The sequence below is a fragment of the Canis lupus genome, chromosome X (assembly GCF_003254725.2).
Source record: "Canis lupus dingo isolate Sandy chromosome X, ASM325472v2, whole genome shotgun sequence".
NCBI lineage: Eukaryota > Metazoa > Chordata > Mammalia > Carnivora > Canidae > Canis > Canis lupus.
In genome coordinates, this window is record NC_064281.1 from 106,341,432 (window position 1) to 106,367,189 (window position 25,758).

Sequence of the window (25,758 nt, forward strand, 5' to 3'; positions counted from 1 at the left end):
AACTCCATACTGTCCCCTTAGAACAGCATTCATTCATTCATTCATTCATTCATTTTATTTTATTTTATTTTATTTTTTTAAAGCAGTTCTTTTTTTAAATTTTTATTTATTTATGATAGTCACAGAGAGAGAAATAGAGAGAGGCAGAGACATAGGCAGAGGGAGAAGCAGGCTCCATGCACAGGGAGCCTGATGTGGGATTCGATCCCGGGTCTCCAGGATCGCGCCCTGGGCCAAAGGCAGGCGCCAAACCGCTGCGCCACCCAGGGATCCCCATTCATTCATTTTAAAAGATTTTTATTCATGAGAGACACAGAAAGAGGCAGAGACACAGGCAGAGGGAGAAGCAGGCCCTCTGTGGGGAGTCTGGTGGAGGATTCGATCCCAGGACCCCAGGTTTATGCCCTAAGCTGAAGGCAGACGCTCAACCACTGAGCCACCCAGGTGTCCCTAGAACAGCATTTAAAACCCAGATTTTGTTGAAACACTGATTGCTGGGCCTCATTCCCATAATTTCTACCTCAGTTGGCCTCGGGTAGGGCCAGGAAATGGGCATTGCTAGCAAGTTGCCACATGATGCTGATGCTCGAGCAATGCTCTGTTGAGTAGTGTTATCTTAGAATACTTCTCACGTACTTTCTCCTGTGGACAGAGATAGTCTTAAAACCTCAGTAACTGGTGATGGGTGGCCTGGGGCTAGATGTCAATATAAATTCTCTGAACATATGGGGTTGGTCACTTTAGCTTTAAACGTGAACTTAATCTGCACTTTACTCTCATGTAATTGGAAAATCACTGCCAAAATTTAAGTGTGACTGTAAAGGTTCTTGGTGTTCCCTGAATTTTGAGATTTCCATCCCATCTCCCTGATCTTTTTATTTATTTTATATATTTTTAAAAGATTTTATTTCTTTATTCATGAGAGACACACAGAGAGAGGTAGAGACGTAGGTAGAGGGAGAAGCAGGTTCCCTGCGGGGAGCATGATGCAGGACTCAATCCCAGGACCTCAGGATCATGCCCTGAGCCAAAGCCAGATGCCCAAACACTGAGCCACCCAGGCATTGCCCGTCTCCCTGATCTTGCTGTCTGTTTCAGTCTCTGGGACAGCCAGCGTGCCTGGCCTCCTGGCTGTGGGCCCTGGTGGATCAGTCACCAGGAAGCTGGCTGCATTGTAAGGACCTCTGCGATCTGGTGGTGTCTGGGAATGGCTCTGACCAAAACACCTTGGGAGCATCCCTGCACACTGGTTTTTCTCCTTCCTGGTGTTACGTCTCCTCCAATGTCCTGCCTGCCTGCCAGCCTTTTAGAGCTCCGTCCACCCAGCATGCTGTCCTCACTGGAAACTGACCTTGGCAGATGTCATCGAGCAGTCCAAAACGATGCAATAGGGAGCACAGGGGACTGGCATTCCCCAGGGAGATTGGCCTTTTTCTGAGCGTTCCTACCTCCTTCCTCATTTTGGAGATAGGTGGGGTCAAAAACCATCCAGTGCTCCAGAGGTGAACTTGGCAATTGTTGCAATAAAGTAGACCCTGCACCTTCGCTGAGGCCTGTAGGCAGCCTGGGTGCTCAGGACCCAGAGATCCCTCTTGGAGATGAATCTGAGGAGCCACTTCTGAGGAGTCCATTAGTGACCAAGGTTCACTTGTGCCTGGCAGGCATGTGTCAGGACTGTCCAAGGGAGATTGGGCACAGATAGTTTTACAGGGATCTATTTGAATCCGTAGGTTCCATACGTCCTTCTTCCTAAAACTGATATGAAGAAAACCCAAAGGGAGGTTCTCCTTCACCATCCTCCCCTTCCTCACCCACCTTCCACCACTCTTCCATGCTCTGATCTTCCCGTGGTGCATTGCCCCAGAGTTTAAGATGTCTGAGGAGCCAAAGGGGCATTTAAAATATCCTAGCTGGAAAACTGAGTGACTAATGACTGGTCAGGGAATCCTGCATATCACATAGTTTTCCATGTTTTCCTTTAGACAGAATTGAAGTAGGACTTATTAATCAACTGATCAATTGATAGATCATTGGGGAAAAATGGTGATCTTTCAGTACTTGATTTATGCCATATACCTCTAAGGGAAATTTATAAAATTTGAGTGACCCTGCTATATAACAAAATTTTGCACATGCCTATTGACATATCATCTCTGAAAATGAGAAATAGGAATATAATTGGTGATGAGCGAGGCTTTATTCTGGAAATAATTAATATTCATGATATGAACTAATTTCAAGGATGTCATCTATAGCATTGAGTGGGATTTTCAATAAATATTTATTTTTTGTTTATAAATACCCAAATTTATAATATATTTATGTTGTTTAATCAATATCATTTAATAATTGTAATAATCAAAAGAAAACACATTAACACTTAGAGCCTCATGGTCATAAGACATTTCCCCCCTATTTTTATGTTTTTTTTTAAAGATTTTATTACTTTGTTTGAGAGAGAGAATGAGCTGGAGGAGCAGTGGGAGAGGGAGAAGCAGACTCCCCGCTGAGTAGGGAGCTCACTGCGATGCTCAATCCCAGGACCCTGAGATCATGACCTGAGCCAAAGACAGATGCTTAACTGGCTGAGCCACGCAGGTGCCCCTATTTATATGTATTTTAAAGGAAGCTTACTGAAGCATGGGGCAAAGAGGCTCAAGTAGTGAGTGTCCAGCTCAGTGATTGCACTAAGTGAACATCCTTGTAACTACCACATAGATCAAGTAAAAGAATATTTCTAGCACTCTAGGTGTGGGATGGTTGGGTCATAGGGTTTATATATGTTCACCTTCTTTAAACACTGCCAAAATGTTTTTCAAAATGTACCAATCTGCATCCCCACTAGCAGTGTGTGAGGGTTTCAGTTGCTCCTTATCCTTGTCAACGTTTGAAGTTGGCTGTCTTTTTCATATCTGCCACCCTGGTGAGTAGTACGATTATGGCTTTAATCTGCATTTCTTTGGCCAATTAACATGAGCACCTTTTCATGTGTCTAATATGTGATTAGTGAGCATTTGCTTTTTTAAAATATTTTATTTATTTATTCATAAGAGGCAGAGAGAGAGATAGAGAGGCAGAGACACAGGCAGAGGGAGAAGCAGGCTCCATGCAGGGAGCCTGAGGTGGGACTGGATCCCGGGTCTCCAGGATCACACCCCGGGCTGAAGGTGGCGCTAAACCATTGAGCCACCGGGGTTGTCCATTAGTGAGCATTTGAATATACTTTTTTGCAAAGTGCCTGTTAAGTCTCTTGCCCCTATTTATAGTGGGTTCTTTTACTGATATGTTGGATTCTGAATTTGAGTCCTCTGTTGGATACATGTGCCACATGTACTTTCTGCCACCCATGGCTTGCTGTTTCGCTCACTTGATGTCCCCCTAATGAAGAAAACTTCTCAATTGTAATGTCTTCCAATTCATCAGTATTTTCCTTTGTCATTAGTGCTGTTGGAGTCTTGGTGAAGAAATTATTGCCTGAGCCAAGGTCATGAAGATATTTTCCTATGTTGTCATTTACAAGTCATATTATTTTACCTTATACATTTATTACTCAAATTTATCTGAAATTGTCTTCTTAAACAGAACGTGATGTGGATAATTATATAGCCAAAAAAAGAATGAAATATTGTCACAGGGATATTATGACACGTGGACAAATGCTACAACATGAATGAACCTCAAAAAACATATGCTATGTGAAAGAAATCAGGCACCAAAGGTCACATGTTGTATAGTACCATTGATATGAAATATTCAGTAGAGGTAAATCCATAGGGATAGAAAATGATTAGCGGTTGCCAGAGGCTGGGGAGGATGGCGTCTACTTTGGGGTAATGTTTTCAAAGTAGATGTAATGGATGCACAACATAGTGAAGATACTAAATGCTACTTAATTGTATACTGTTTTTGAGGTCCATCCACGTTGTAGCATCAGTTCCTCATTCCTTTTTATGACTGAATTATATACCACTGAAAAGATATACCATATTTTCTTTATTCATTCTTCCACTGAAGGGCATTTGGGTTATTTTCATCTTTTGACTTTGTGAATAGCTCTGTATGAAAATTCATGTACAAGTATTTGTTTGGATGTCTGTTTTTAAAATAGTTGAAAAGACAAATTCTTTCAGGTATATACTCAGGAGTTAGAATTCCTTGGTCAGTTGGTAATTGCATGTGTAAATTTTTGAGGAACCTCCAAATGTTTTTCCGCAACAGCTGTACCATTTTACATTCCCACCAGAAAGTACAAGGGTTCCAATTTCTCTGCATCCCAGCCAAGTCTTGTTAATTTCCATTTGTTTTTAAGTATAGCCATACAAGTGGGTATGAGGTTTTGAGGTTTTTACTTATATTTCCCCAGTGACTGAGTACTAATGTTGACTATCTTTTCATGTGCTTATTGGCCATACGTGTATATACCTTGAACAAATGTCTATTTGAGCACTTTGCCCATTTTTTAACTGGCTGGTTTGTCGTTTTGTAGTTGAATAGTAATAGTTCTTTATATATTCTGAATACTTGGCTCTTATAACATACATGATTTGCAAATATTTTCTCCCATTCTGGAGAAATTCATCCCTTTCTTGATGCACAAAAGTTTTTACTTTGACTGAAGTCCAAGTTATTTTTTTTTCTATACTTGCTTGTACTTTTGGTGTCATATCTAAAAAAAAGCCGCTGCCAAATCCAAAGCCATGAAGATTTGTCCTTTGGTTTCCTCAGAATTTTGAAGTTTTAGCTCTTTGAACATTTAGGTCTTTGATCCATTTTTGAATTAGTTTTTGTATATATTGTAAGGTAGGGGATTCAACTTCATGCTTTTTCATATAGTCATCCAGTTGTCTCAGCATCATTTTTTGAAGAGCCTGTTTTGCCTCATTGAATGATCTTGCATCTTTGTCAAAAATCAGTTGAATGTAGATGTACGGGCTTTTCTCTGGACTTAAAATTCTATTCCATTTTTCTGTATATATCCTTATGTCAGTACCACACTGTTTTGATTATAATAAATTTTGAAATCAGAAAGTGGGAGGCCTCCAACATTGTTCCTTTTTCAAGGTTGTTTTGGCTATTCAGCATGTCTTACAATTTCTTTTTATTTTTTTAAAAGATTTTATTTATTTATTCATGAGAGACACAAAGAGAGAGAGAGAGAGAGGCAGAGACACAGGCAGAAGGAGAAGCAGGCTCCATGCAGGGAGCCCGACGCGGGACTTGATCCCAGGTCTCCAGGATCACACCCTGGGCTGAAGGCAGTGCTAAACCGTTGAGCCACCCAGGCTGCCCATGTCTTACAATTTCAGATCAATTTTAGGGTTGGCTTTTGTGTTTCTGCATAAAAGGCTATTGGAAGTTTGATAGGAATTGTATTGAATTTTGTAGATTGTTTTGTTTAGTATTGTCATTTTATTTATTTTTAAAGGTTTACTTATTTATTTTAAAGAGAAAGAGTGTGTGTGTGTGTGACTGTGTGTGTGTGTGTGTGTGTGTGTGTGAGTGGAGGTAGGGGCAGAAGGAGAGGGAGATAGAGAATCCCCAAGCAGACTTCCTGCTAAGTGCGGTGCCTGATGCAGGGCTCCATCCCAGGACCCCGAGATCATGACCTGGGCTGAGACCAAGAGTCAGCTGCTTAACCAACTAGGCCACTCAGGAGCTCCTAGTATTGCCATTTTAGCAATAAGTCTTTCAGCTTTTCTAGGTGTATTAAAATTTCTTTCAGTAATGTTTTGTAGTATTTATGTTCAAACTTTTGAGCCTCCTTGGCTAAATTTATTCCAGAGCATTTCATTCTTTTTGCTATTACTATAAATAGAATTATTTTGTTAATTTCCTTTTCAGATTATTCATTGCTCATATATAAGAATACAACTGATTTGTTGGAGTTCCTGGGTGGCTCAGTCACTTAAGCATCTGACTCTTGGTTTCAGCTCAGGTCATGATCTCACGGTTGTGAGATGGAGCCATATCTCAGGCTCCAAGTTCTGCAGGGAGTCTGCTTGGGATTCTCTCCCTCTGCCCATCCTCCCACTTGTGCTCTCTCTCTCTCTCTGTCTCTAGAATAGGATAGAATAAATAAATCTTAAGAAAAGAATACAATTGATTTTTGCACGTTGCTCTTTTATCCTGCAATTTTGATGAATTTGTTTATTAACTTTAGTGTTTTGTGTGTGAATTCTTTTGGATTTTCTATCTATAAGATCATGAAATCTATTAATATAGTTTTACTTTTTCCATTCCAATTTGAGGCTTTTTGGTTTGTTCATTTGTCTGATTGCTCTAGCTAGAACTTCCAGTATAATGTTGTCCATTTCATCTGGGTTACCTAATTTGTTGGTGTTCAGTTACACCACTTCCATTTCTGATTTTAGTGATTTGACTACTCTAGCTAAATGTCTGTCAACTTTGTTGGTCTTTTCAAATAACTACCTTTTTGTTTGGTGATTTCCTGTATTATTTTTTTTTCTGTATTATTTTTCTATTCTCTCTTTTCTTTATCTCCACTCTAATCTTTATTATTTTTTTCATTCTACTAGCTTTATATTTAGTTTTTCTTGGTTTCTTAAAGTATAATGTCAGGTTATTTATTTATTTCTTCTTTTTAAAATGTATATATTTACAGCTCTCAGTTTCTTTGAGCACGGTCTTTGCTACATCTCATAAATTTTTTATGTTGAGAGTTTTATTTCATATATTTCATTTCCTTTCTGGTTTCTTTTTTGACTCCATATTTTTAAGAGTGTGGTATTTAATTTCCACATATTTATTTTTCTAGTTTTCCTTCTGTTTTTGACTTACAGCTCCATTCTGTTGTGGTCAGAGAAGATATTTTGTGTCATTTCAATCATTTAAAATTTATTGAGACTTTTTTGGGAGGACTTGTAAATTAAGTTAAATTTAATTTAATTTTTTAAGATGATGAATATGAGATCTACCTTTTTAAAAATTGTGAAGTGTACAATACATTATTGTTGAATATATGTACAGTGTTGTACAATGGATCTCTAAAACTTACTCATCTTGCTTAACCGAAACTATGCCCATCAATTAGCAATTACCCATTTCCCCCTGCCCCCCAGCCCTGGCCAACCACCATTCCACTCTGATTCTATGAATTTGACTATTTTAGATACTTCATATAAATGAAATAACATGGTTGTTGTTTTTTTTTTCTCTGACTGCCTTATTTCATGTAGCAGAATGTCCTCAAGGTTCATCCATATTGTCACATTTTGCAGAATTTCCTTTTTTTATGTGGCGTTTCTTTAAAAATATGGAACAATTCACAAATTTGCATGCTGTCCTTGTGTAGGGGTCATGCTCTTCCCCTCCATAAAGAGCCAGTTTTAGTATATGTACTGTTGAAATGAGCATCCTTCTTTTTTTTAATGCTGAATACTCCGTTGCATGTATATACCACACTTTAAATTCATCTGTCAATGCACATTTAGGTTGTTTCCATATCCTGGCTACTGTGAATAGTACTTCTGTGTACATGGGAGTGCTAATACCTCTTTGAGACACTGACTTCAGTTATTGTGGATAAATACTCAGAAATAAGATTACTAGATCATATGGTATTTTATTTTTAATTTTTTGAGAAACCCCCATACTGTTTCCCATAATGACTGCACTATTTTTCATTCCCACCAACAATATACAAAGGTTCCAAATTCTTTTTTTTTTTTAATTTTTTTTATTTTTTATTTATTTATGATAGTCACACACAGAGAGAGAGAGAGAGAGAGTCAGAGACACAGGCAGAGGGAGAAGCAGGCTCCATGCACTGGGAGCCCGACGTGGGATTCGATCCCAGGTCTCCAGGATCGCGCCCTGGGCCAAAGGCAGGCGCTAAACCGCTGCGCCACCCAGGGATCCCAGGTTCCAAATTCTTTACATCTTTGGCAACACTTGTTGTCTTCTTTTTTAAATAGCCTTCCTGACAAGTGTGATACGGTATCTCATTGTGGTTTTTATTTACAATCTCTGATGATTAGTAATTTAGATCATTTTTTTTCATATATATGTTGTTGCATTTGTATGTCTTTTTTGGAGAAATGTTTGTTCAAGTTCTTAGCTCATTTACTACAGAACACTGATGAATGAAATTAAAAAACCAAACGCATGGAAAGATATCCTATGTTCATGGATCAGAAGACTTAATATTTTTCAAATATCTATATTTCCCAAAGCAATCTATAGATTCAGTACAATCCTATCAAAATACTACTGGCTTTTTAAAAATAAATAGAAAAAAACAATTCTGAAATTCATATGGAACCATAAAAGACAATGAATAGCCAAGTCAATCTTGAGGAAAAAAAGTACAAAGCTGGAGGCATAATTCTTCCTTATTTCAAAATGTGTCACACAGCTACAGTAACCAAAACTATATGGTACTGGCATAAAAGTAGATATGTAGACCAGTGGGACAGAATAGAGAGCCTGGAAATAAATCCATGTATATATGGTCAACTGATTTTTGACAAGGGTGCTATGAATTCACTAGGGGTAAGTGATATTCTCTTCAACAAATGGTATTGGCAAAACTAGATATCCACATTGTAAAAGAATTAAATTGGACCCGTATCTTATACCTTACACAACAATCAAGTCAAAATGGACTCAAGACCTAAATATATGGCTTAAGATAAAACTCCTAGAAGAAAACATATTGAGAAAGCTCCATAATATTGGTCTTGGCAATGATTTCATAGATAATATACTAAAAGCACAGGCCACAAAAGCCAAAATAGACAAGTGGGACTATATCAAACTAAAAAGTTTCTGCATAGCAAAGGAAACAACAGAGTTAAAGGGAAACCTATAGAATGAGAGAAAAGTGTTTGTGAACCATAATCTGATGAGGGGTTAACATCCAAAATATATAAGGAACTCTTACAACTCAACAGCAAAAAAACCTAATAACTCAAAAAGTGGGCTATATACTTGTGACTTAACATATACTCTATCCTGAGAAGAGTCCATGTGAACATGAAAATGTATGTTCTACATTTTGGGGGTGGAATATACATGTATGTTAGGTCAAGTTGATTTATAGTGTTGTTCAAGTCCTCTATTTCATTATTGATCTGTCTGGGTGTTCTATCCATTACTAAAAGAGAGAAGTGAAATTTTTGACAATTGTAAAACTATTTCTCCCTTTGAATTTGTCAAATATTGTTTCATATATTTGGGGACTCTAGTAAGGTGTGCATATGTCTATAATTGTCTCCCTCTGCCTGTATCTCTGCCTCTCTCTCTGTGTGTGTCTCTCATGAATAAATAAATTAAATCTTTAAAAAAATTAAAATAAAGTGATTTTCTAAGGGTTTACCCTGGGACTACAATTAACATTTTAAACTTGAACAATGTAGTTAGATAATTTTTTTAAAAATATTTTATTTAGGGATCCCTGGGTGGCGCAGTGGTTTAGCGCCTGCCTTTGGCCCAGGGCGCGATCCTGGAGACCCGGGATCGAATCCCACGTCGGGCTCCCAGTGCATGGAGCCTGCTTCTCCCTCTGCCTATGTCTCTGCCTCTCTCTCTCTCTCTCTCTCTCTCTCTCTCTCTGTGACTATCATAAATTAAAAAAAAATATTTTATTTATTTATTCATGAGAAACACACAGAGAGAGGTACAGACATATGCAGAGGGAAGAACAGGCTCCCTCAGGGGGCCCAATGTGGGACTCAGTCCCAGGACCCCGGGATCACGCCCTGAGCCAAAGGCAGACACTCAACCACTTAGCTACCCAAGTGCCCCACAAGCATCTTTCTTGATGGCTTCAGCAAAAGCCATTTTATCATTTGGGTTGGGCTACATGCTGACTAAAGAGTGAGAAGGGTTTAAGATGATAAAGAGGTATTTTGATTGTTTAGGCCTCTGGTCATTCGTCTACTTTTGAGGTTGGAAAAAAGCATATGAGCCCCACCTGTGTCATGTGGGGGTGAGAAGGATATTAGGATGGGAAAGATTGGGATCCCTGGGTGGCGCAGTGGTTTGGCGCCTGCCTTTGGCCCAGGGCACGATCCTGGAGACCCGGGATCGAATCCCACGTCGGGCTCCTGGTGCATGGAGCCTGCTTCTCCCTCTGCCTGTGTCTCTGCCTCTCTCTCTCTCTCTCTCTCTCTCTCTGTGTGACTATCATAAATAAATAAAAATTAAAAAAAAAAAAGGATGGGAAAGATTTGGGTCATCTGAGTGGCTCATTGGTTGAACATCTGCCTTTGGCTTGGGTCCTGATCCCAAGGTCCTTAGATCGAGTCCTGCATCAAGCTCCCCTCAGGGAGCCTGCTTCTCCCTCTGCCTGTGTCTGTCTCTCTGTGTGTCTGTCATGAATAAATAAAATCTTTTTTTATTTTATTTATTTTATTTTTTTTAAAATTTTTATTTATTTATTATAGGCACACACACACACACAGAGAGGCAGAGACACAGGCAGAGGGAGAAGCAGGCTTCATGCACCAGGAGCCCGATGTGGGATTCGATCCCGGGTCTCCAGGATCGCACCCTGGGCCAAAGGCAGGCGCTAAACCACTGCGCCACCCAGGAATCCCTAAAATCTTTTTTTAAAAAAAGAGTTGACCATGGAGGAATGCTTTTGGAGCACAAAGGACATATTTAAAGCAAACTTGGAAGAAATAAAGTGTTTATAAAAGACATGATGATTTTTCAACTGAGTTTCAGAAAGTGGTGAAAAGGAGTTTACTAGATTTTATAAAAGGGAGACATTTAGAAAAAAAGAATAGTTCTTGGATGAAGCTAGATTTTCAAAATAGTATGTTAAGAAGTTTGATATATCTAGAAGTTAGATACATTTGTGGCTAAGTGGACAAAGATGAGGCTAGAGAAGTAGGCAGAGGCCAGATCAGGAAGTATCTTGTGTCCTAAACTAAGTCATTGGAACTTCATACTGAAAGCATTGGAGATCTCCTGAAGAATATTCAAAAAAGAATGTTTTCATAACTTCACCCTGTTCTACTCTGAAAAGCAGTGTACAGGATGGGTTGGAAGGGGCCAGACAGAGGTAAGCAAGTTAAGAGACTCGAGTAGAGACACACTCTTTGTCCAACATCATGGTCATCAAAATACCAACTTTCTCCCATCCTTTTTTTAAAGGATTTTATTTATTTATTCATGAGAGACACAGAGAGAGAGTCAGAGACATGGGCAGAGGGAGAATCAGGCTCCCTGTGGGAAGCGGATGCGGGACTCAATCTCAGGGCCCCGGGATCACGTCCTGAGCCAAAGGCGATGCTCAACCACCGAGCCACCCAGGTGTCCCCGTGGTCAACTCTTGAACAACACATTTTATAAGATGTTTGATTAATGTCTGCCTCCATTTTATTGTGTGTTCTCTCTCTCTGTTTTGTTTTTGTTGTTGTTGTTTATTTTTTTCGTTGTTTTTGAGAGAGAGAGAGCAGGGTAGGGAAAGAGGGGGAGGGAGGAGACTTTTTAATTTTTTTCATCTTTTTTTTAATACATTTATTTTTTTATTGGTGTTCAATTTGCCAACGTATAGAGTAACACCCAGTGCTCATCCCATCAAGTGCCCCCCTCAATGCCCGTCACCCAGTCACCCCCACCCCCTGCCCACTCCCTTTCTACCACCCCTAGTTCGTTTCCCAGAGTTAGGAGAGGAGACTTTTTTAAAAGCATTTATTTATTTTAGAGAGAGAGTGAGCAAACTGGGGGGGAGGGGCAAAGGGCGAGGGGAAACAGATTTTCTCCTGAGCATGGAGCCTGGAGGTGGGGCTCAGATCCCATGACCCTGAGTCATGACCTGACCCAAAACCAAGAGGCTCAACTGACTGAGCCACCCAGTCGCCCTGGAGAGAGAAAATATTTTTTTAAAGATTTTATTTATTCATGAGAGATACAGAGAGAGAGGCAGAGACACAGGCAGAGAAAAAAGCAGGCCCCATGCTGGAAGCCCGATGCAGAACTCAGTCCCAGGACTCCGGGATCATGCCCTCAGTCAAAGACAGATGCTCAACCACTGAGTCACCCAGGCGTCCCTGGAGAGAGAAAATCTTAAGGAGGTTCTACATGCAGTGTGGAGGCCTGATCTCATGATCCTGAGATCATGACTTGAGCCAAAATTAAAAGTTGGTCACTTAACTGACTGAGTCACTCAGGCATCCCTGTGTGCTCTTTTATAATAAGCAAAGGTGTTCTATTCAGTGTTTTCATCTTCAATAGTTAGCCCAGGACCTGGTACATAGTAGAAAGCCAGAAAATGCTTTAAAGAGCTAAAACGCCTAGCACTTGTCAGGCCCCCCACCATTAAACCCAAAAAACAAATTGTACCTTCTTTACTTTCAAAATTCTTTGTGGATACCAGCACTATTTTAATTTTATGAAACTTTTTGTTTGTTGCTACCTAATTCAAGGCGGATGATTCATACGTGGCTGTACTACTGATGTACTTAAGAAGCTGAATTCCACTGATTATTCGTTTCGTGGCTCCCTTCAGTCTATTCTGAGGCCCCAAGATGGCAAGGATCACATTTGATACATTGGTCCACAGCTAAGCCTGACTTACAAAAGGTGCTCATTGAATGTTTGCCAGGTAAACACACACCTCCATGTTTTCCCAAGTAAGCTCTCAATGATTTATAATTAGGCTGTGAATGTTTTCTTTTCTGTCATATACCATGTCTCCTTTTAGTCTCCTTAAAGCCCTAATTTTACATTTTTCCTCTTACTCTGCAACTATTTTTATGTTCTCCATGTAGCCAATAGGAGGTGAGTCGTATTCTTGCCCCTACTTCCTCTGAATCTAAATGAGAAGCAGAGACAGCTAAATGGGAGTCGGACACCAAGAGTCCTAATGCAAGAAAGTCATGGCCTCTGCATGTCTATCCGATGCAAGTAAGGACAACACAGACCTGCAGGCCTAGTGTAGGAGCTCTGGGAAGCCAGACCAGTATCAATTCGGTATGTGGCTATGACGTCATGAATCTCATGGAAACTTTCTGTTGTTGAAGCCCCCTGGTCTGGGACTGCTATGGCAGTCCTCACAAATCAATACACATGGGTATGTTAGGAAGCATTTGTATTCACTTCTTCCACTGAAGTGCTAAGGTGTGGTGTGACCAGTTGGAAAGGATTCTAGGAGTCCGAGGTCAGACGACTGGGTGTCCATGCTTTCTGTTGACTTGCAAGTCCTGGAGCAAGTCACATTTCTCTAATGATCCTTGGTTTCTGCCTCTCTGAAGTAATCATACTTGCTTCATTCACTTTACTGAATGGCTTCTAGGATCACATTTATAGCTATGAAATCACACTATAATTACGAATCGGCTTACTCATATCCGAGGTTATTATTCCCACCATTCTCATTATGGGGTTGAGGAGTTTGCCTTCTCACCTACTTTCCAATTGTGCCAAGTGTAAGAAGGGAGCACAGGCTCTGTGATTTTCCTTCTTACTGAGAAGCAGAGGACAATGAGAAAGAGGGGAGAGGAAGGTGCAAACTGGAACCAGTGATGTTCAGTTTGCTTTTCTCATAATTTGACCTCATTTGGCTTAATTTTTCAGAGAAAACTCTCCTCACAGAAACCAACAATATGGGACATCCATCTGTGTAAGGAAAGGATCAGTCTGTGCAGAGTATCTATTGAGTACCTACTGTGTGTACCAGGCACTACATTACAGGGCAAGCAAAGCACATAGGCCTTTGACTTTACAAAGTGTACTGTGCAATGGAGAAGAAAGAACTACTGAATAATTACAGACATCTAATTTAACTACTTGTGAATTTCCAACTGCACAAACATTTCTGGAGGATTAGAGTGTATCTCCTTGGGACTCATCTGGGTCCTGTTACAGTGCTGGCTAGGGAGGGACAGAGACACCCATCATCCAGTCACGGCTACAGATGGACTTGGGAGAAGCAAAACGGAGGTGAGTTAGTTACTTCTCTAAATGGGCAATGATTCAGAAGGGCTGACTAGCATTTTATTTTCCTGGTATGATTTTTCAGGTTGCAGCTACGTTTACATATTAAAGGTCCTGAAAGAAAAGATGAGGCCAGAATTGCTGAGCCTTGCCTGATGAAGCCTAGGACACAGGAAGTGCTAAGTAGCCAAGAGCAGGATTGGTGACCCTGGAAGTGCAACGTGATTCAGGTGCCGAAGGATGGCCCTGCCTCTCAGGAGGAGGCGGAGAGCGCACTGCAGGCAGTTGAGAAGGCAACACCAAAGGATGTGGGCTGCACGTGTGCACATGCACGCACATGCAGTCATCCTTCTCTTTTTTGCACATCATATTAGGAGGATCAAGGCTATGAAACTTTGTTTGATGCCTGTTTCTTCGCAGTTCCTAAAACCAGCCCATCCTTTAGGAAGACAGAAAAGAAAACCATTCTGCTAGGACCGCACAGTTCAGGAAGGTATGGTGAATTTTAGGTTACAGCGTGCCTGGGCAATGGGGTGAACAGGCATTTAGCCAAACATTCCTTTGGATGTGTCTGAGGGCAGTTTTGGTTGAGATTAACATTTGAATCCGTAGAGGGAGTAAAGCACCTGGCCTTCCCCAACATGGGTGGGCCTGGCCCAAGCAGTTGAAGCCAACATAGACCAAAAGGCCATGTAAGAGGGAATTTCTGCCTGACTCCCTAAGCTTGGACAATTGGTCTGCTCTTTCCTGTGGACTGGAACTTACATCTTTGGTTCTCTTGGGTCTCCAGCTTGCTGACTGCAGATTTTGGGATTTCTCAGCCTCCATCATCTTGTTAGATGATTCCTATAATACATACATATGTATATACGTACAAACATACATATCAATTCAACCTTTATATCATCAGATAAATCCTTTGCAAAAGAATTATGCTTTTCCCCACCTTTGAAACAGATAAAAACAAGAGTTTATAGAGAGAATGTTAACAACTCTGGCCAATTATTTATATATATAATATCATAAACCAAATATTAACAAACTGTGCAATTCTATCACATTTTCTCTGAAATGTCATCCATCATAATAAAAATCCTGATTTCAGGTATGTTTCGTGAGGGGGAGAAAAGGTCAATTCATATCAGGATGAATCTTTTCATCGTTCAATGGGGAAAAGCCCTCCCTCTCCCCCAAAGTCCAGGGCAATGATACAGGAGTTGTATTTTATAAAGAAGTAAAAAAAAAGATATATTCCCAGCTAAGAGTGAGATAACTCTCTCCAGGAACCGATAGAGGATCCCAGACAGAAGAAAAAGGGAAAAATTAAAATTAAAAAAGAAGAAGAAAAAGAAGGGAGTGGAAACCATACACATAGCCTGTTAGGCTTCATGGCCAAAAGTAAATTGAATGACCAGAAATGCACATCCAGAGCTAGGGGTGGAAGACAGGGTAGGTCATCCTCAGGAGGCGGAGGAGGGAGGAAAGGCAGAAGCTGAAACAAGTTTTCTGTTGTTTCCCCTGCTGAAGACAGTCAAAACAGTTCTTTTCCAGGGGTACGCACGCTTGCCCCAGAGACACAGGCAGAGGGAGAGGCAGTCTCCCTGCATGGAGCCTGATGCAGAACTATATCCCAGGACCCTGGGATCAAGACCTGAGACAAAGGCAGACCTCAATCCACAGGTGCCCCTGTCTCTGCCTCTCTCTCTCTCTCTCTCTCTGTCTTTCATGAATAAATAAATAAAGTCTTTAAAAATAAAAATAAAATGCCCTTATTGGAGCCCAAGCTAGAGCCAATAACTGAGGGTGTCTGGGTGTGGTGAAGAAATCTAAATTTAAGAAGTCCAAAGTTTAAAAAGCTCTTGCAAGAACTTCCCCCTCCCCTCCTGTCAGCACAGGGGAAGGTAGAGAGTGCTGGGCCCCAGTTAAGGAGACAGTGGGGCCTCCATCCTGGCCTGTGCCTCTCTGCTTCCAGGCCATCATATGAGCTGGCACATGGGGGAGAACCCCGCTGGTCCCGCCCTGGTGCCACGAGGAGGACTCTCCCACCCTGCCTTAGTGGCTTCCATCAGGAGGCCGCCTGGCTACTACCCCCTGGCCCCTTGCAGCACTGTACCCAGTGCCAGAGAACCTGGAGGCCCTAAGTCCTGGAGCCAGAGGCATGGACTCCCTGATGGGAGTGGCAGGGTTCCCTTGGGTGGCTCAGATCACACAGCAACTGCCCAGGGAGGACACAGGTAGAAGAGACAGCACAAGGCCACTGTGCATCCCCAGGCCTGGGAAAGGAACCAGAGGCGGGTCCCTCCCGTGTCCCTGGGAGCAGGAATGCAAGGGGCAGTGCAAAGAAGGTCCCTGTGCCTCACCAGACAAAGGAAAGGAATGAAATGCAGGTCCTTGTGTGTCACCAGGTGCGGAAAGGAAAAGGGTGGCTCATGGTGGGCCCTGTGTGTACTAGAGATGCTAGCCTAGGGATCTGGGCCCCTTTTATCCCCCAAAGCCACGGGACCTGGTCACCTCCAGTCCTGGCCTGGGCTTTAACGCGAGTTGCAGCGACCCATTAGGTGCCTTTGTCCTTCCAAGGAGCTCAGGGAAAAGTGACTGGCGGCATGCCCCAGGCAGGCCTCTGGGGCACCAGGGAAAGTTGTTCGCCCCGACGCAGTACCTACCTGAGCCACCAGAGGGCAGGGACGCGAGCGGCCGAGCTCCAGTCCTGCTAGGCTATTTCAAAAGGTCACCGCCAGCGGCCTGTGGACAGAAAGAGGGCACGGGGATGAAGGAGGGGAGGCAGGCGCGTGGAAAGAGGACACGCGGCCTGCCTCTGTCCCGCCGGACTCCCTGACGCTGCTCCCCGTGACCTGGCCAGGCCTTTCCGAGGTTGTCTGGGGCGAGTAGTGCCCTTCGTTGGGGCACTGGGACATGCTGCTGGGGCCACTCCCGCGCCCGCTCCTGCACTCTCGCACCCTCGCCCCGCCCCAGGCAGCCGACTTGTCACTGGCTTTTAGACGCATCCCCTTCGCCATTCCGCCTTTCCCCGAGTGCCGGCTTTGTACAGAGCCTTGTTATCCTAGGGCTTAGCAAGTGCAGGCTCTCTCAGGCGGCTTTGGGGAGAAACTGCGGAGTGCAGTGAGGTTGCCCTGTGGGAGAGCAGATGGAGGGACAGCTGTACTATCAGGGCCCTGGTGAACGTGCTAGAGGGTTGGGACCCGTGTGGGGAGGGCTGACAGCTCTGAGGCCCAGCAGTTAGGGAGGGTCCACAGCCCAAGGCGGCCACTCCTGGATGCTTTGCAAGCACGAGGAGCAATCACCCTGCAGGAGCTCTTCCTCTAGGCCAGGGCAGGCAGCTGCCCTTGGCTTCCATGAACTTTCGATCGCAGCAGGAAAATTGAGGGAGCTGATGAATGGTACAAGGAGAGAGACTGGCTGTCCTTTCAGAAACATTCCCAGGGACGGGGGCGTGGCACATGGGGGCGGGGTGCCTGGGTGGCCAGTTGGTTGAGCTTGGGATTCTTGGGGTCAGCTCAGGTCCTCAACTCAGGGTCCTGAGGTCAGGCTCCCACTCAGCCGGAAGTGCGCTTGACAGTCTCTCCCTCCCTCTCCCTCTGCCACCCCGCCCTCCCTCAAGGACAGAAATCATTCTTTGTAAAAAGAAACTTGCCCAAGGATGGGATGGGAACAGTGTCATTTTCCATGATTGGCCAGGAAGAGCCATGAGTAGTTTTCTGCTTCACCCCATCCATGGAAGAGGCCGGGTACCTCAGGGGTGTGAGCAAAGAGAGGGAGACCATGTGGAGGATGGGGGGCTGGGATACAGGTCTTGACCCCTGTGTAGACATGCACATGACCACCTCTGTGTCCACCAGCGTCGCCATAGATGTTGCACTAAGAACCTTTGGATGTTGGTACACATGAGCATTGAAAGGGCTATCCACTCTAGCCCCATCACCATAACCCTCTGGCATATTCTGTGTGACCTGGGACAAGTTATTCAGTGCTCCTGAGCCACAAAACTCAGTCCCCTCCTCTGTACCCAGGGCATGATACTAGCTCCCATCTCCTAGCTTTGGGTGAAGGCCAGGGGACCTGACCTATGCAGGAGGCTTAGAACAGCACCTGGACACAGCAGGAGGAATGTGATTGGTGTCCTTTGTTCTTCACGCAGCCCAGGTGGCCGGTGGCCCGCCCTGTAGCGGTGTATTTTTCTTCCGAGGAAGCCTCGCATGCCCTAGCAGGAGGCCGGTCACGCTGATGCTGGCTGAAGTACACATGCCTTGAGTGGAGAGGAATGAAGGCTCATGGATTTGCAGCCTTTGGAGGCATGGCTGCAGCTAAGATGCCCATGGCTGAAGGTGACCAAGGGTCACTCAGAGCCACCTGGACCTTCAGGGTTGCTCAGCAGAGGTGTGAGTGCTGCCCTCCACTTCTTCTGTGGCCCATATATATCTATGGAAACAGAAGACAGCCCACAGTAGGCTGGCAGTGGGGTCTCACACTGGTACTTGTGTGGTGGGTTCTCCTTAAGGCAAGTATCCTTAGCATGCTGAAATTCAAGAGCCCAGCTGGTGGAAAGAACGTTTTACACTGATGGCCAGGGAGCACTGGAAATGTAGCTAGCACCAGAATTGGTATTTTCATCACTCGGGACTTAAATGTCTGTGTGTCTCTAGTGGCTCCCCATAGGACGACAGCACAGTTCTCGAGGGTCTGTGGATGGGCTGGGACATTTTACGTATCTTTTGGAACTTAGATGCAGAATGGGACTTGTATGTGTATTTTTCTAAGAAGTGAGTCCAGTCCATGGCCTTGCCATCAGCTTCTTAAAACCATAGAAAGGCCAGGGGCTGCTGCACCAGGGATGTAGTGGAAAGTCAGCAAGGTAGGGAAGGTGAGAATGGTCTCTGGTAACCACTGGTGTTCCTCCTTTCTGATTTTGGCCTCTCCTCAGCTGTGGGTGCCTCCACCCCATGCCTACAAAAAGAAACAGATCAGAATTGAGACTGGAGGCCCCAGAGCCACTGTACCTCACCAGAAGGGGGGTGGCTATGGCCCTGGGTTGTGCGATCCAGGCCTCCCTGAAAATGGGCTTTGTGTTTCAGTACTATGATGCCCCCTGTGAAGCCTTCTGCCAGCGCTTCAGGCAGTGTAGTGCCCCAGCCGCCCCTCCCCCCAGGCTTTCAAAGGACTCTGGGAGCTTTGCTGCCAATGGTGAGGCCCAGCATGCACGCCAAGGACCAGCTCCTGGAGCTGCTAGTGTTGTTGCAGTTCGTAACCATCCTGCCCATGGAGACAGGGACCCGGGAGATGCCACTGGGGCTGCAGAACACAGGAAGAGTTGTAGCAGTGAGAGACGACTTCTGCACAGAAGCTGAGCTAGCGGAGCAGCGGGTGGGCATTGCCTTTGGTGTCTTGGTGACGAGACCCCGCTAAGGAGTAGAGGCAGCCGGCTCTGGGTCAGATGTTTGTCTCCATGTCCTTTTGGACCCCAGGATCCCGGGGAGGTCCTTTCTATCTCTGGATCAGTGTATGGCTCACTTCTCTGGGTATCAGACCCAGTCCCTTCCTACAACAAAGACTCTGTAGTGTCCCCTTAGATACACGGTTGTATATTCATAGGTTGGGGACGTACCCACATTCATCCTCCAGTAACATCAATATTGTGTGGTAGGCTGTGCCGGCCAGATCTGGCCACAGCCTGTGTTTGTATACCCGGGAGCTGCGGCAGTTTTAACCTGTTAAAGGGTTGCTTTTTAATTTTTAAGGTTTATTTATTTATTTGGGAGAGAGAATGAGCACTAGGGGGAGGAGCTGAGGGAGAGGATATCTCAGGCAGACTCCTGGCTGAGCGTAGAGCCTGATGGGGGACTCCAACTCACCACCCTGAGATCAGAACCTGAACCAAAACCAAGAGTCAGATGCTTAACTGACTGCAACAGCCATGTGACCAAAGGGTTGCTTTATTTTATTATTTTTTTAGGGTTGCTTTATAGAACAAATTAGGAGGATAGTAGGGGACAGGCTGATATGACCACGAAGCCTAAAATGTTTCTTATCTGGCTCCTTATAGGAACATGTTGCCAACATGAGTCAAGTGGAGCCCAGAAAGGATATAAAGGAAAGCGAACATAGTTTGTCATAATCGAATAAGCATATGAACACACATGCTGGGGCTTGACTGCACCGGAAAACCTCATGAGGTTGTCATGTGCCCCCATCCCCTCTATGTACAGTCTCAATATGAAGGCAACAGTCACCAACACTGCTGATGGTATAATTTTCGGAAGGGGCATCCCATGTTAGCAAATCTAAACAATAAGTGATAGCGTGGTTGTTTGGTTTCCAAAGTAGGGCTTTCCTAGAAGATTCAAGTCATGCTACAATATGCAAAAAATGTTTTGTGCTTATATGAGCAGCAGGATAAGGTCTTGACAAGATCTTTTACGTTTAGCGACAATGCTGAGTTTACTGAGACCCCACGTTTCTGGTGGTACCAGCTGGGATGAGGTGGTGGATTCCTCTCCCCCATGTAGTCTGTTCCAGTTGTGATTGTCTGACAAGGCTTCTCAGATTTCTAGTGCAGGCCAGGTCCACATGGTTAAGGTGCTAAGGTTCTTGAATAAAAAGTGTTACAAACATAAAATTTTTAAAAATATTTTATTTTTTTTAATTTTAGGGTGATAGAGCATGAGCAGGGGTAAGGGCAGAGGGAGAGAAAGAATCTCAAGCCAACTCAGAGCCGAGTGCAGAGTCCTATGCGGGGCTCAATATCACGACCCTGATATCACAAACTGAGCATAATCGAAGTCAGATGCTCTACTGACTTAGCCACCCAGACATCCCAAATATATTGATAATTTTAAAGATTTACCTCCATCTGTGTACCCAAGACAAGAATACCCAAGACAAGAATAGATGCTGACAGAGGAATCTGGGGGGGGGGAGGGCTTTCCCTCCCCTGCATGTCCCCAAAAGCTCTGTTGCATTCCTTCCTGAGTTCCTGTATGCTGAATCTCCCTGATCTGAAGGTGCATCTGATCTCATTTCCCACACATGCATGTATTTGAAGCCAAGTGGACAAGTCCTGTGGCTGTAGCTGGTAGTAGGACGAAGGCCACAGTTAACTTGCTCACCTTTGTATCCTGACACCCTGGTCCAGAGTCTGGCACTGAGAGGGGGTCTGAGGGGGCCTGGGTCAGGCATCACAGTGTTGGTGGGCCCCCATGAAAACTGAGAGGATGTTCTGGGGTGGACAGCGGTCCTGCTCTGAAGCATTCATCTCATGGCCACGCCCTGGGCTCAGGACCAAAGGGCCTTCCTGCCACGTGGTCATCAGAAGATCCCACAGGGAGGGGAAAGTATTGTCATGTCCACTTTACAGACCAGTCAGGGAGACACAACCAGGGGAAAGTGGGCACCTGGCTAGTGTCACCCGGATCTGGAGGCCCAGCAGCCATTCCCTGCCGTGTGTGCTCCTGCTTCAGCCTCTGGGGCAGCTCCTTCCACAAGATGAGTGCAGGGGGGTTCTGGGGCCAATTTTGAAAGGGTCTCCTCTGTAGTCAGTGTTGTCCTCCCAGCTGGGCCCGGCCTTCTTGGTGCCGTGATCACATGTCAGTTGATAAGGTGTGCTAGTGAGTTTGCATTACAGGGCCATCCAGTGGTTAGTGTTTCTCTTTGTGGGCATGTAGAAAGAGTGAATACTCTGTAGAGCATAGGCTATATCACTCATTGGTTCATTCCACAATTATTCCTGATTCCCTTTCATGTGCCAGGCACTGTTGTAGTCAATTGATTCATAGTCTTGAAACAAGAGGACAAAATTCCTGCCCTGATGGAACTTGCCTTCTGTTAATTCTCACTTGGCTTCCTGAGCCATGGAGTCACAGGAGAGAAAAGGGGCAATTGGGGCCAGTGTCGGCTCTGGGTCCCCATGAATGTCATCATGCTAAAGTGGCAGCACACCTGTGGTCACACAGGGAAGCCCACTGTTAGACTGAACAGATGCAGAGACTGTGGATTCTCCCACTGGGTTGATGTGGGGAACATGATTTTGAGACTGCCGGGAGCATGGCTCTGGTCTCCCAGGATGGATGATGTCATGGCACTAGGACCAGGGACCAGGAAGGATCTGTCTGGGCTGTGTTAGAAACAAGCTTTTAATAAGTTACATGAAAACCCACAACATGGAACCCCAATTTTCTGGGGCTCCAGTGTTCTGTGGTGGAGTTTCTGAACTGATGTGCTGGGAATGAGTAGCAGATGTGCTGATGTACAGATCCCTCTCCACTCACTTAGGGTTCACTGCACTGAAGGAAAGGAAGTAAAATGGTCCTCTTGAGCATGGGTTGCAAGGTATGGCCCATGCTGCACTGCTGCCCAAGATAATTCTTAAACAATGACATTTCAGTAACGTACCTGGAACCTAATCTGTGTCTACAGTGGTGACTCTACTGTCCTCCTCATCATCACTGTGATTGTCGTGTCAAGACAGGGACTTTGAGGTATCTCGTCATGACTGGTTTCATCCATTATTATTTGTGTTCCTAATTGCACTCAGTTCATTCCTCTGCTGAGGCTGCTCGCATGCGGCTTGAATGGTACATATCCCTGGTACCTGGGCTTTCTCAGCACCAACAGCCCTTCTTTGTCATGTTCAGTGTGTAGTTCTTTGGTTTGTTTTGTTGGAAATGGGAAATGCCATTTCTTCTGCCATTCCTCCAAAGTTCTGTGCCCCCTTTTACTAGATAACCTCAAGTTTAGAGGATCTTATTCCTATCTTCTGTTGCAAAGCATGAGATGACAGGCTTCGTGCAGTTTTCATCCAGAGCACAAAGGTCATCCCAGGATCCCATCTGTGTCCACCTGTCGTCCATGTTTGCCACTCGCTTCGCACATGGGGAGCTCTTTCACTGCATCCTAGGTTTCTTGGCTGCTTCCCACTGTCATGCTGTGGATCCTTTGATGCTGATGGGTAGCCTTTGTGGGATGCTGTAGTTCCCGCCTCCTGTAGGCCTCGAATTCCACCAGCCACCTTAACACCTTCTCTGGGCAGGCTTGCCAAAGGCTCCCCCTCTCATGGAGGAAGAGGAGAGAAAGGGGATCCGCTTTGCTTTTTAGATCCTTCACAAAGCTGGCTTATATTCTCCACTCTGTGTAACTGTCACTTCTGGTACTCGGACTTTAGCTCGGAATGAGCATCTCTTTTTTAAAAGATTTTATTTATTCATTTAAGAGAGAGAGAGAACACAAGTGAGGAGGGGCAGAGTGGGAGGGAGAAAGGATCTGAAGCAGATTCCACACTGAGCACAGAGCCAACACCGGGCTCACTCCCATAACCTTGAGATCATGACCTGAGCTGAAACCAAGAGTTGGATGCTTAAACAATTGAGCCACCCAGGTGCTCTGTGAACATCTTTCTAAATGCACTGACACCATGACTGGTGCTCTGGACATAATGTGAACTCTTGTGGTTGGTAAAGGGCTAAAGTTAATCACACATACATGAGAGGCAGAGACACAGGCAGAGAGAGACTAAGATGAGTTAGCACGACTGTTACCCTCACCTGGGAGTGGAGAGTTCTGTCTGCTGGGGTGGGAAAGTTGCACTTTGTGAGAGCACTGCCCCTGTTAAACATAAATTATGTTCATGAAAACACTTCATTCCCAACTGTTCTCTATAGCTCAGAGGTACTGTTTATGTCACTAGTGAAAAGTATAATGTTCTTGTTGAAACTACTCCAAAAGCATAAGTTATTTTGACAGAGGAAAGATCATACTTCGCAGAAGGTACATTGACCAATACTCCCTGATTTCTCCAAGAAAGATATGTACTAACTAAGGGCTGAAAAGAAGGGTAAGGATTAGAATTTTCCCACATCCATTAAATCATGATGTAAAACATGCCTAATGATATATGTCATCTAAAGTAATGTCATTGTAAGTTTACAGAAATGCTTGTCTAAACGATCCAATATCTGTTTCCAGAATAGTTTTTGTAAGGTACCTGGATGGCTCAGTTGGTTGACCATCTGCCTTCGGCTCGGGTCATGATACTGGGGCCTGGATCAAGCCACACATTGGGTACCCTACACAGTGCGGAGCCTGCTGCTATATCTCCATCTGCCCCTCCTCCAACTCATGCTCTCTCTCTCTCAAGAAATAAAATCCTGGGGGATCCCTGGGTGGCTCAGCGGTTTGAGGCCTGCCTTTGGGCAAGGGCGCAATCCTGGAGTCCTGGGATCGAGTCCCACGTCAGGCTCCCGGCATGGAGCCTGCTTCTCCCTCCTCCTGTCTCTCTCTATCTCTCTCTCTCTCTCTCTCTCTCTCTCTCTCTATATATATATATATATATATATATATATATATGAATAAATAAATAATAAATATTTTTTTAAAAAAAGAAATAAAATCCTTTAAAAAAGAATAGTTTTAGGGAACTGGATGGCTCAGTTGGTTAAGCATCTGCCTTCGGCTCACATCATGATCTGGGGGTCCTGTGATTTTTTTCCTTTCTTCGTATATATTTCTTTTTTTTTAAGATTTATTGGGCAGCCCGCGAGGCTCAGTGGTTTAGCGCCGCCTTCAGCCCAGGGCGTGATCCTGGAGACGCGGATCAAGTCCCGCATCAGGCTCCCTGTATGGAGCCTGCTTCTACCTCTGCCTGTGTCTCTGCCTCTCTCTCTCTCTCTCTCTTTCTCTCTGTCTCTCATGAATAAATAAATAAATAAATAAAAGATTTATTTATTTATTCATGAGAGTGTGTACACACACACAGAGAGAGAGAGAGGCAGAAACACAGGAAGAGAGAGAAGCAGGCGTCGTGCAGGAAGCCCAACGTGGGACTCCATCCCGGGACTCCAAGAACATTCCCTGGGTGAAAGGCAGTCGCCAAACTGCTGAGCCACCCAGGGATCCCTGTATTTATTTCTTTCTTGAAGTACAATTTGCCAACATACAGCATAACACCCAGTGCTCATCCCGTCAAGTGCCCCCCCATCAGTGCCCATCACCCAGTCACTCCAACCCCCCCCCCGCCCACCTTCCTTTCCACCACCCCTTGTTCGTTTCCCAGAGTTATGGGTCTCTCATGTTATGTCACCCTCACTGAATAGTTCCCACTCATTTTCTCTCCTTTCCCCTTTATTCCCTTTCACTATTTTTTATATTCCCCAAATGAATGGGACCATATAATGTTTGTCCTTCTCCAATTGACTTACTTCACTCAGCATAATACCCTCTAGTTCCATCCACGTTGAAGCAAATGGTGGGTATTTGTCGTTTCTAATGCCTGAAAATATTCCATTGTATATATAGATCACATCTTCTTTATCCATTCATCTTTTGATGGACATTGACACTCCTTCCACAGTTTGACTATTGTGGACATTGCTGCTATAAACATCGGGGTCCAGGTGTCCTGTCGTTTCACTGCATCGGTATCTTTGGGGTAAATTCCCAGGAGTGCAATTGCTGGGTCATAGGGAAGTTCCATTTTTAACTTTTTGAGAAACCTCCACATAGTTTTCCAGAGTGGCTGCACCAGTTCACATTCCCACCAACAGTGCCAGAGGGTTCCCCTTTCGCCACATCTCTCCAACATTTGTTGTTTCCTGTCTTGTTAATTTTCCCCATTCTCACTGGTGTGAGGTGGTATCTCATTGTGGTTTTGATTTGTATTTCCCTGATGGCCAGTGATGCGGAGCATTTTCTCATGTGCTTGTTGGCCATGTCTATATCTTCCTCTGTGAATTTTCTGTTAATGTCTTTTGCCCATTTCATGATTGGATTGTTTGTTTCTTTGCTGTTGAGTTTAATAAGTTCTTTATAGATCTTGGAAACTAGCCCTTTATCTGATATGTCATTTGC

General features: G+C 44.3%; 1 protein-coding gene and 1 non-coding gene across 4 annotated transcripts in view; one reads left to right on the forward strand and one right to left on the reverse strand.

Annotated features, from left to right (window-relative positions):
- The window catches only part of ZNF75D (zinc finger protein 75D), a 71,543-nt gene that overhangs the window by 25,203 nt on the left and 20,582 nt on the right, over positions 1 to 25,758 (forward strand). The gene's annotated exons all lie outside the window — the stretch shown is intronic.
- LOC112649541 (U6 spliceosomal RNA) lies at positions 7,268 to 7,374 on the reverse strand. The gene has a single exon (XR_003129612.1). It is a non-coding gene; the product is annotated as a U6 spliceosomal RNA (small nuclear RNA).